Source organism: Suricata suricatta, chromosome 8, assembly GCF_006229205.1.
Source record: "Suricata suricatta isolate VVHF042 chromosome 8, meerkat_22Aug2017_6uvM2_HiC, whole genome shotgun sequence".
Classification (NCBI taxonomy): domain Eukaryota; kingdom Metazoa; phylum Chordata; class Mammalia; order Carnivora; family Herpestidae; genus Suricata; species Suricata suricatta.
The window spans coordinates 101,749,624-101,760,439 of record NC_043707.1 but is presented as its reverse complement, the minus strand read 5'-3'; the positions used below and the strand labels follow the sequence as shown (position 1 = coordinate 101,760,439).

The 10,816-nt window shown below is 36.7% G+C and overlaps 1 non-coding gene across 1 annotated transcript; it reads right to left on the bottom strand.

The window, feature by feature from the left end:
* Positions 1-1,197: 1,197 nt before the first annotated feature.
* LOC115300531 lies at positions 1,198-1,305 on the bottom strand. Its single transcript, XR_003912701.1, has one exon. It is a non-coding gene; the product is annotated as a U6 spliceosomal RNA (small nuclear RNA).
* Positions 1,306-10,816: the final 9,511 nt, after the last annotated feature.

The window sequence follows — 10,816 nt, the reverse complement described above, 5'->3', positions numbered from 1 at the left end:
AACTTATGCTCAAAGTTTTCAACATTCATTGCTAATGGTCTCAATTCTTCTACTTCTATGTCTTCTATGTTTCCAAATGCTGATTATGCTAATGACTTCTAAATTCATATCTTCATCCCAGACCTCTCTTCTGGACTCCAAACTTACAACCAACTGCCTAATTAATATCTACTTGGATATTTCACTGACATCTTATGTTTAACATGTGTAAAATAAAACTCCTAAGCAATGTCTGAATTAATTACTTTAAAGGTGTAATCACCAAGTGGTGATTTTATAATTCCATTATTCCACCTACATTTTTAGTTGACATTATACTGTAAGCAAGGTCTTTCCCTTTCTCTTACTTATTTACATATTTATTATCATTAGTATAGACTTATAGATTCTTACTGTATTTAATAGGTTATAATCTATCAATGTCATTATTCATTTTAATGTTCAACTTATCCGGATTTGGCCAGTGAGAGCCCCTTCATATTGGCTCCTGTATCCTTTTGACAGATGCTCAACTTTTTTTTAAGCACTTTCTTGCTTTCTGGTATAATACAGCATCCCAAGTTCATCTTTTACTTTTCCTGTCTAGTCTTGGAAATCATGCATCTCTCCAAAGAGCTCCCCTTTTAGTAGGCAATAGTATTTAGAAACCAAGATCTGGGTCCCAGATATGCTCATTTTTACTGGGATGTAATAGCTTTTAGCCTTTTAGGTAAACAGAGCCATGAAGGAAAAATGGCAACTTAATATAGTTTAACTATTTTTAATCACAAATTCATTACCAGTACACCTAATTCCAATTCAGCACCACAGAATTCTTTCGCCTTTTCCTTATTTGCATCTCCCTTTTCCCACAATGGGAACTCTGACTCCCAATAGCATCATTGTCTTTTTTCATTTGCTCAGTGCTGTGATACATATAAAATAGTTTCAGAATTGCTACATCCATGTCACTTAAAAAAATCTATTAAAGTGGATTAAAAATTTGTTTGTAGTTTTGTTTTTAGATAAAGGTATATATTCAAAGTACTGCTCCAAAAGTTATTTGGATTTTTATTTTCCTTCAGAATGTTTATATTACTTATTTATATATAGTTAGGTTTGTTTTCTATTTATATTCAGTTTTAGAATCCCTTTCATTCTTGTGGATTCAGATTTCTATTTGAATATGTAAAAGTTAACCTTGTCAAATCCATATGAAAACATATGGAATGCTTCACAATTTGTGTGTCATCTATATGGAGGAGCCTTTCGAATTTTCTCTGTATTGTTTTAGTTTTAGCATATGTGCTGTCAAAGTAAGAACACCTTCAATTAATGTTCAGCCTGTTTGATGTTTACTTAGCACTTACACACACACACACATTTCACAATTTTTTAAATCTTAATATTATTAGACCTTTCTACACTCAACCGACCTCTCTCATTTTCCTGAAACACTCTACTCTCTTGGTTTTTGATTTCACACTCTCCTGGTTGTACTTTCTCTTCACAGGCCTCTCCTCATTCTCTTTGTTTATTCAACCACTCTAAAATATGTGACTCCTTAGGACTCTTCTTGGCTCTGTTCACTTCTCTCTGTATACCCTCCTCCTAGATAATCTCAACTACTTCTATATCTTCGGATGGGAATCTTTGAATGCTGATTATGTTAATGGCTTCTAAATTCATATCTTCATCCCATACCACTTTTCTAGGTTCCAAACTTACAACCAGCTACCTAATTGACATCTACTTGGATCTCACTGCCATCTGAAGTTTAACATGTCTAAAATTGAACTCCCAATTTCCCTGCCAAAACCTGCTTCTTCCAAGTTCCTCCCTCTCAATAAATGTTGCCTCCCTCCACCTGGTTGCTCTAGCTAGAAACCACTACTACCACTTACCTAGGTGATTCGTGAGCTTCATAACTGGCTTCCATTTTATCCCTCACACATTCATTCTCTATACAGTAGCTACCATGATGTTTTTGAAAACAAAATAATAATACAAGCTTACATTTATTGGGTGTTTATTATGTGCCAGGAACTGCTGTAAGCACTTTGTATATATATAATCTTCACAATGACTCTGAGGTAAAGCATACCTCAATTTTATAGAAAAGGAAATTGGGGCACAGAGAGATTAAATAACTTGTGCAAGGTCACACAGCAGGTAAATGGTAGAGTTTAGGTTTGAACCTGGAGTGACTCTTTAGCCTTCCAGTTTATCTACAGATGCTACTAGATAATATCACCTAGCCTTAAATACTTTCATGGCTTCTCACTGGGGCTCACTGAAACTAAATTCCAAACTACATACTTAGGCCTCATGGGTCCTGTGACATGCCTCCTTCTTACTCCGCCAAATGTATCTCATGCTGTTCCCTTTCCTTCCCTTTCCTTCAGCTGCATGGCTTGTTTTGTTTTCTGTTTGTCAGCTTCCTTGAACATGATAAGCCATTTCCTAACAGTTGACATTATTTATCCTCCACCTCAAATACTCTTCTGCTTGGCTCCTTTTCATTCTTCAGGTCTCACTTTAATGATCTCTTCTGAACTTTCCTTACCATGCTGTTTCTTAAGTGGTTTCCTTCCTGGTATGTTCTAACTCAGCTTCATACTTGTTTTCTTTTTAGCTCTTAAAACAATTTGTAGTTATTTGTTTACTTGTTTTGTCTCTCTTCCCCACTAAAATTAAGCGCTTAGAAGACAGAAGGCTATGTCTTTGTCACATTTATGTATTCAGAGCCTAACACAGTGACTTGTTCATAGAAGGAACTCTAGAAACATTTGTTGAATAAACATATATTACCATTTTCTACTTTATAACTCCCATTTACTCATCATTTCTGCCTCCTCAAGACTTTGATTTGTCACAGCCTGGATTCCATCTCCTCTCACATGTACTCCTACTCAACCTCATGGCCTCTCTCTTTGCATCCTGTTAGTCATTGTTTTTATTGCTACTAATTGCCTCAATCACCTCATGTTTCCCATTTCAAATTCCTGAAAGAGAAATATTTATTTGTCCAACCCATTTTTTAGGAGACAGGCCACATTTGTAGGTCGTTGGCAAGCTCCTGGGTTGCTTGCCTTTGGGTCAGATTCCCAGTCCTGGTTCAAACAGTTGCGTGGAGCAGGGTATATATGTTTAGGGGGGGGGGTGGATATTCTGCACAGTGCTGCCTTTCCGAGCAGGCACAATGATTGATATTTGAGCACAAGCAGCAGCCAGAGCAACAGCAGTGGCAAATAGTTAATCAGGCCTCACTTAAGGGTCAGGTTCTCCAACAGTTGCTCTTTAGGAGGCAGGTCTCAGGTTGTCTTGAGTCCTGTTTACTCTCCTCTGAAAATGGTAAACACAAATTAAAAGCCATCACCTTTACACAGCATTTCTAAAACTAAGAGAGTTTTTGCATCCATCTATATTTGTTAGTCCAGCAACCCTGTGAGGGGAAGAATATTGTCTCCATTTTATAAATAAGGAAACTGAAGCTCAATTTACTTGCCGAAAGACACAACTATATAAAAGTCAGCATCAAATCCCAGATCTCTAGACTCCCATGCCTGGGTTTCTTTCACTGTATCTTATTGCCTCATTTGAATGTCCTGTCAAATATTCTAAAGAAACTTGATGATGATCGAAGTTTCCTTTAAAATAGCACTATAAGTGGGCTCCATGAGTTGTGGGTTCCCAATACACTTACCAAGTACCTAAGGGTTTACAGAGCATCTACCATGTGCCAGGCACTCTGCTTTACAAATACTATCTCAGTTCAACCTTATAATACTTGCATGAGGTAGATATTCTAATCCCCACTGGGAAACTGAGATTGAACAGATTAGGTCACTGTTTCAAGTTCAAGATCTAGTATATGGCACTGCTGGGATTCTAATTTGGATCTGCCTCCAAAGCCCATCTTCCTTACATTACACTGGACTGTATCCCTTCTTCTTCCCAACTCTGTCACCTTGGTCAAGTTACTTAATTTATGTGACCTTCTATTTCCTTATCAGTAAAATGGGGATGTTAGTACTTAATTCATGGAATTATTATGGGTTTGAGCAATCATGTGGTAGAAGAGCCTGTTCCAGTAAACATAGCAGGTACATACTTTCAGTTTCATGTGAATCTAAATCTACACATGTAAAAAATATATATAATTATCAACTTTAGTTTCCTGTAATGAATAGGATCTCTTGTGAGATTCTATTCTGTTGGCAAATATTCCTGGCTCAAATTCTGAAGACATAGGGCCCTGAGGGAAACAATAGTTATTCTCTAAGAAAACAGAGCAAGTCAATGTACTTCAGAGATGAGAAAGAACCTGCACTCAACCTAGCCAAAATATAGCAGGATGGAAATTAATAAGTGCTCAATAAAGGGATCAGAGTATGTGTCTCAGAAGCTTATGAATTTCTTTAAGGCCAGGGCATTTAACATATAGTCTTATTTAATCGCACCACAACTTTAAGAGGTAGGTGTTCTTATGACCTCTATTTTTAAGGCTCAGAGGGTTTAAGTGATCTGCCCAAGGTCACACATTTAATTTGAGGTAGAGAAGGAACTGGAGCCCAGTTTGGCTCTATTGCACCAAACTTTCACCTGTGTGCAGTCTGGCAAGTCTACCAGCACGTTAACCTGCTCTGTAACTTCAGGGCTTTTGGGATGGAAACTTACTCTCAGGTCAGACCCTCTCCTGACATCTTGTCCATTCATTGCCCTTAGGAAAGAAAAATCAGTTCTACAGGCATTGGCACAATTTAGGGAGAATGCTGGCTGGAACAGCACTTTCCCATATAATAGTACATATAAATGCCAACAATGAATACAGACAAACAATACAAATAAATACAAATACATACAGATAAATAATACCATGTGAGAATGGTATTATTCTTGCAGGAGCAAAAATAATAACTAATCTCTGTACAGTACTTTATGGTTTATAAGAGACATGATTTATATCCATTAACCAATTCTCCGCATATCGCTCCTTTGAGATAGGTATTATCATTGCCATTTCACAGATGAAGAAACTGAGGTTTAATGAAGTTGATTTAGTATGAAGAAGTGGACATATATTGTTTTGCGTTTTCCAGCCTCCATTCTTCCTTTTGGTAATGGCACCCTGCGTTTCCTTTAGAGATCAAGTACCTTCCATCTCAGCAACAGTGATTAGGTCAACATAAACACATGACACATCAGATCTCTGAATGTCAAACTTGGAACTTTGGTTTAGGCTTTTGTTTAAACTGTTAAGAGAGAGGCACTCTCTCTGGAGTCTGAAGTCAGTGGCTACTAGCACAAGAAATACAATGTTATGTATAAAATTTAAACCTGTAGAAGAAAATTCAGCCTAGCCAGTGGAAAGAAGAAATGAAAATTTGATATAAAAAGGAACGTATAGTAAATGGATGGTGGGACTAAATCTTAATATATAGTAATTACATTAAATGCAAATAAGTTAACCTCACCAATTAAATTTCTAAAAATTACATCCAATAATAAATTGGCTATAAGAAACATAAAACATGAAAAGATAGGGGATGCCTGGGTAGTTCAGTAGGTTAAGCATTCAACTCTTGATCTTGGCTCAGGTCACAATCTCATGGTTCATGAGTCAGAGGCCGGCATCCAGCTCTGAGCTGACAGTACAGAACCTGCTTGGGATTCTCTCTCTTTCTCTCTCTATGTCCCTTCCCTGCTTATTTTCTCTCTCAAAATAAATAAATAAACATTAAAAAAGGGAAAAAGACATAAAAAGATATAAAAATTAAAAATGAAAAGATGGAAAGAGATATACCAGGGAAATATGAACTGGGTTTTGATCTTAATTCCATCAAAAAGAAATTTTAGTCTCAAAAGGTAAAAAGTAATAAAAAGTAATTATATATTCATAAAAGAAACAATAGGCAAACCCATAGGTGCACTTAATTATATGGTATTAAAATATACAGAACTGCAGAGAGAAATAGATGCATAATTATATTTGCAGATTTTAATCTCTCTCTCTCAGAAACTGATCTATCAAGGCTGGAATACTATAATTACCATATTTTAACAAATATACCTTATACAGACTGGACTCTGGGAGAATTAAAGACATCATAAATATTAAAAAATAATTTTTAAAAATAGGAAACTATTATAGTTTGTGAGGAGAAGAGAAATGAAAAACTTCAAAATCACAGACTACAGCACAATAATATTAATGAATAATAATGATTCCTATTCAACAAAAAACTATGGACAAAGTAGCTAGATCAAAAAATGGGAGAAGATGTTTGAAATCCTTAGTATAAAATCTTTTGCAAATAAAGAAGAGGACAGTAACCTCTAAAGAAAAATAAGCAAAAGATATGAACAGAGAAGAAAACCAAAAAAATAAAAACTAAACTCAAAGAAATGTTAATTAAAGCAGCAATGTGCTATGGTTTTACATCTATTAAGCTATAAAAAATAGAATGCTTGATAATGTCTGCCAGTGGCTGGAACCCTCATGCATGGTGGCAGGGGCTTGGACTGCTATAGCCACTGTGGAAAGCAATCTGACATAAATTATGAGAATTATGAACTCACATACTCTATGAGCCCACAGCCACTCCTGGGATATATCCCAAAGAAATTCCTATGCAGACACACAAAGGACTAAATTATTAATTTCAGGATTACTTATGGCAAGGACTTAAAGACTACGTGTTTGGTGGTCTACTACTGGAGAATAGATAGCTAAAATGTAGTACATTTTATATTGTGAAATTACACAGCAGTCAGAATGGATTAGATATATACACAGCAACAAGAATGCATTTTAAAAACAGTGCTCAGTAAAAAAATATGAGGAAACACAATGAGATTTAAATACTGTACCGTTTACATAAATTAAAATACATCTATACAAAACAAAAATTCACATTTCATAGGAACATATATAAATGAAAAGATATACAAATAGAACAATAGTTGCCTTTGTGGGGAAAGAAAAAGGGATAAAAAAAAATAAATAACAAATGAAACTTAAAAGTATAAACACTAGGGCACCTAGGTAGCTCAGTCTGTTAAGCATCCAACTCTTGATTTCAATGCAGGTGCTCATCTCGCTATTGTGAGATCAAGCCCTGTGTCAGGCTCAGTAGTAAGCGTGGAACCTGCTTAGGGTTCTCTCTCTCCATGTTCCCCTTCCCATCCATGCATGCCTGCTCATTCTCTCTCTCTCTCTCTCTCTCTCTCTCTCTCTCTCTCTCTCTCTCTCTCTCTCTCTCTCTCTCCCTCAAAGTAAATAAATAAACATTTTTAAAAAGTATTGACAGTGACCTAAGATGATAAAATGTCATGTACTGGGACTGTGATTAACTAAAGCCTCTATACCTAAAGTCAAACCAACCAATCAACAAATGAACATAAAACTGGAAGGAAAGAAAGTTAGTATTGTATAGCTGCCCCTGTATTTGGGGATGAGAAATTTTTATATTCTTATTACATTTGAAGACTCAAAAGTTTTTATATTGAACACCTGTTACTTTCTAAAATAAAATAATCATATTTTTAAGTTTATTAATTTTGAGAGAGAGAGAGCATGCACACAAGCAGAGGAGGGGCAGAGAGAGAGAGAGAGAAAGAGAGAGAGAGAAACCTAAGCAGGCTCTGCACTTTCAGCACAGAGCCCAACATGGGGCTGGATCCCAAGAACAATAAGATCATGATCTGAGCCAAAATCAAGAGTTGGGACACTTAACTGACCAGAATTAAAAAAAACAACAACAACTTATCTGGAGGTTTATGTTTTAGTGGTGGAATGGTGGTATTCAAAAGACAAGATATGGAAGGAAATACAAAACCTTTCAAAGTCTGTGCAGAATGGGTGGAACTATGCATGCATCTTCCCTTGTTAAATTACCTTAGTTTATGAAATAATGTTTCTACAATCTATCAAAATAAAGACAAAAGGAAATTTAACAAAGGTAAAAGCAGCAGCTTAGAAAAAAAATTTATATATATTTTAAAGTAAGATCTGAGCCCAACATGGGGCTAAGCTTGATTGAACTCAAAACCTCGAGATCAAGAGTTGCATGCCCCAGAGCAGCAGCTTTAAAAAATATTTAATTAGATCTTTACTGTTTATTCTCCACCACCACCCCCAATTTTGCATGAAAATCAGTATCTTTATCTGGTAATATTTGAAAAGAAATAACAATTGGTAGAGCATATACCTAACTAATTAGAACAGGTGTTGGCAGTAGACAAGACGCTCACATCAGACTGGAATTCCTAAAATATAGCTTACCCACCAGCCAGTCCTCTAGCCCTTCAGATGTGGGCATCTGAAGCCTTGCCCTTTTTCACAATGGGAAGACTCTTATGTTATAGAAAGAGGTATAAAAATGAGTGTGCCCAAGAAAGCCACTCCATAAAATGCCTCTTTGGCATAAAGATTATTTTGAGTGAAAAGCACTTGAAAAAGAGCAAATACAGTAGGGACACTCTGATCTCTTTTCTTCCTGAAAACAGGAGATATAATTCCCATGTGAGAGTTGCCCTTGAGCTCCCAGGAGAAAAGAAACACTCTTATCAAGGACAGGAAGCTGAGATTAACAGGAATCTGTACAAACAGACCTTGTTAAAATATTCTTATCTTCCTATAGACTCCCTCTACATTTTAGTTATTTTTTTTACAATTGCCTCTCTATTCAACCTGTTATAAAAACATTTAGGCTTTGCCCCTTCTTTGGGTCTTCATTTCCTTATAAGGGCTCCTGTATCACATAAAAATTTGTATTAAAAAATGTGTATGCTTTTCTCCTGTTAATCTGTATTATGTCAATTAAATTTTCAGGCCCAACCAAAGACCTAAAGGGTAGAGGCAAACTTTTGTATCCTCTACTAAGGCAAGTTTCCCAAGCCAGAATATTCCAAAAACTGTATGGCTCAGAAACAACACTAGGTACCAACCTATAAGAAAAAAGAAGGAGGAACACTGGCTACTCCTTCCTGACTCACCACCCAACTCCTGTTATTTGGGCACCCTAACGTTTGACCCTGAAATTTGGTCCATACATCTCCTTCTCTATCAGACAGACTCTTACACATTCTTCAATATCTGGCTCAAAAGTCACTTCCTTCATGGAATCTTCCCTGAAAACACCAGCCAGAATTTGTTCAGTCTTTCAACGAATATTGATTAAGCACCTGTGGTGTCCTAGACCCATATCATATTTGTCTCCCTGTGCTATCCCACGACAGCTGTGCCTGGCCTGATCCCCAGCTAGACTGGGATTAGTCCTTGGTGTACTTCTAGTAAAACAAAGGCAGGAAGGAGTCAGCATTTAATCCTCCTCAGAGCTAAATTTGCAGTAGGTCCTGTTATTAACCCTGTCTCACAAATGTGAAGAATGAGGCCCAGGAAAGTTAGATCACTTGCCCAAGATAATACAGCTGATAAGTAAATAGAGTTATAAATCAAGCACAGTGGCCTCAAACAGCTGGGAAACACGCTAACTGTATCACTTCTGAAAATGAGAAGGCTGCCATACTGAACTCAATTGCTTATCTGTATGTTTGTTTTTTGGGAAATTTTTCAAAAGAGGAAAATGACTTTTTGCTTATTTATCTTAAAATGGTATTTTTTCTGTGTGGAATGATGCCTACTATCTGTATTCAATATAATGGATATTCACTCACTCATTCAATGGCCTAGTACAATGAAAGGATAAGCTTTGGAATCAGACAAACTTAGTTCTGGTACTGGCCCTATCCCTTACCAGCAGCTTGACCCTAAGCAAATGACTTGCCTGTTCTAAGCAGTTTCTGCATCTGTAAAGATAATAATGATATTATCTACAATTGCTGCTAAGAGGATTAAATGAGCACACTGAAGGAACTCCCCAAACTTTTGGGAAGTGCTTTGCTATCTGTAAAGAGCTATGTGAACAATCATGAATATGCTGTTATGAGCAGGTGGTAAGAAAAGATAAGTGTAAGACCAGCAAACCTGCAAATGAGAAAAATTATTTAAAAATGAGGGCACAAAACAACAGAAAAGCAAAAAGGCTTTCACAAAGTACCTTCTTTATGTTAAGAGGAAGTCTGATTTTGTTTTTAAGTGCTTGCTACATCTGTAAGAAGAAAACATCATCACCCACAGGTAAAACTATCAGAACTACTCAGTAATATACATATTTATTTTATTATTTTAGTGAAAGAGGGAGCATGTGAGCAGAAGAGAGAGGCAGAGGGGGGGAGAGAGAGAGAGAGAGAGAGAGAGAGAGAGAGAGAGAGAGAATTCCAAGCAGACTCCATGCTCAGTGTGGAGCCTGATGCAGGGCTCCATCCCATGACCCTGTGATTATGACCTGAGCTGAAATCTAGAGTAAGTCCAACTGAGCCACTCAGGTGCCTTGAGTAATACAGATATTTAAACAAAATACAATTCCCTGGATTACTAAGATGAATTGAAAGTGAAGATCAAGTTTATACAGAAGCTTATTTACTGACAATTAATTTCATATACATCATGATGATAGTAGGAATAGTGGCTGTTGAACTGTACACACATGGCTCACTTAATCTCTACAACAAGCTCATGAAATAGGAATTCCCACTCCCTTTCCAACGACAAGGAAATAGGAGCCTCAAGAGGCAGATGTGACTTTCCCAAGGTCATACAGAGCAAAGGAGGTAGAGTAGAAAAACAAATCCAAAGTTTGTTCAAAAAAAGCAAGTAGGGGTGCCTGGGTGGCTCAGTTGGTTGAGTGTATGACTGTTAGTTTTGGCTCAGGTCATGATCCCAGGGCCCTGGAATTGAGCTCCACATCAGGCTCCATGCTGAGTATGGAGC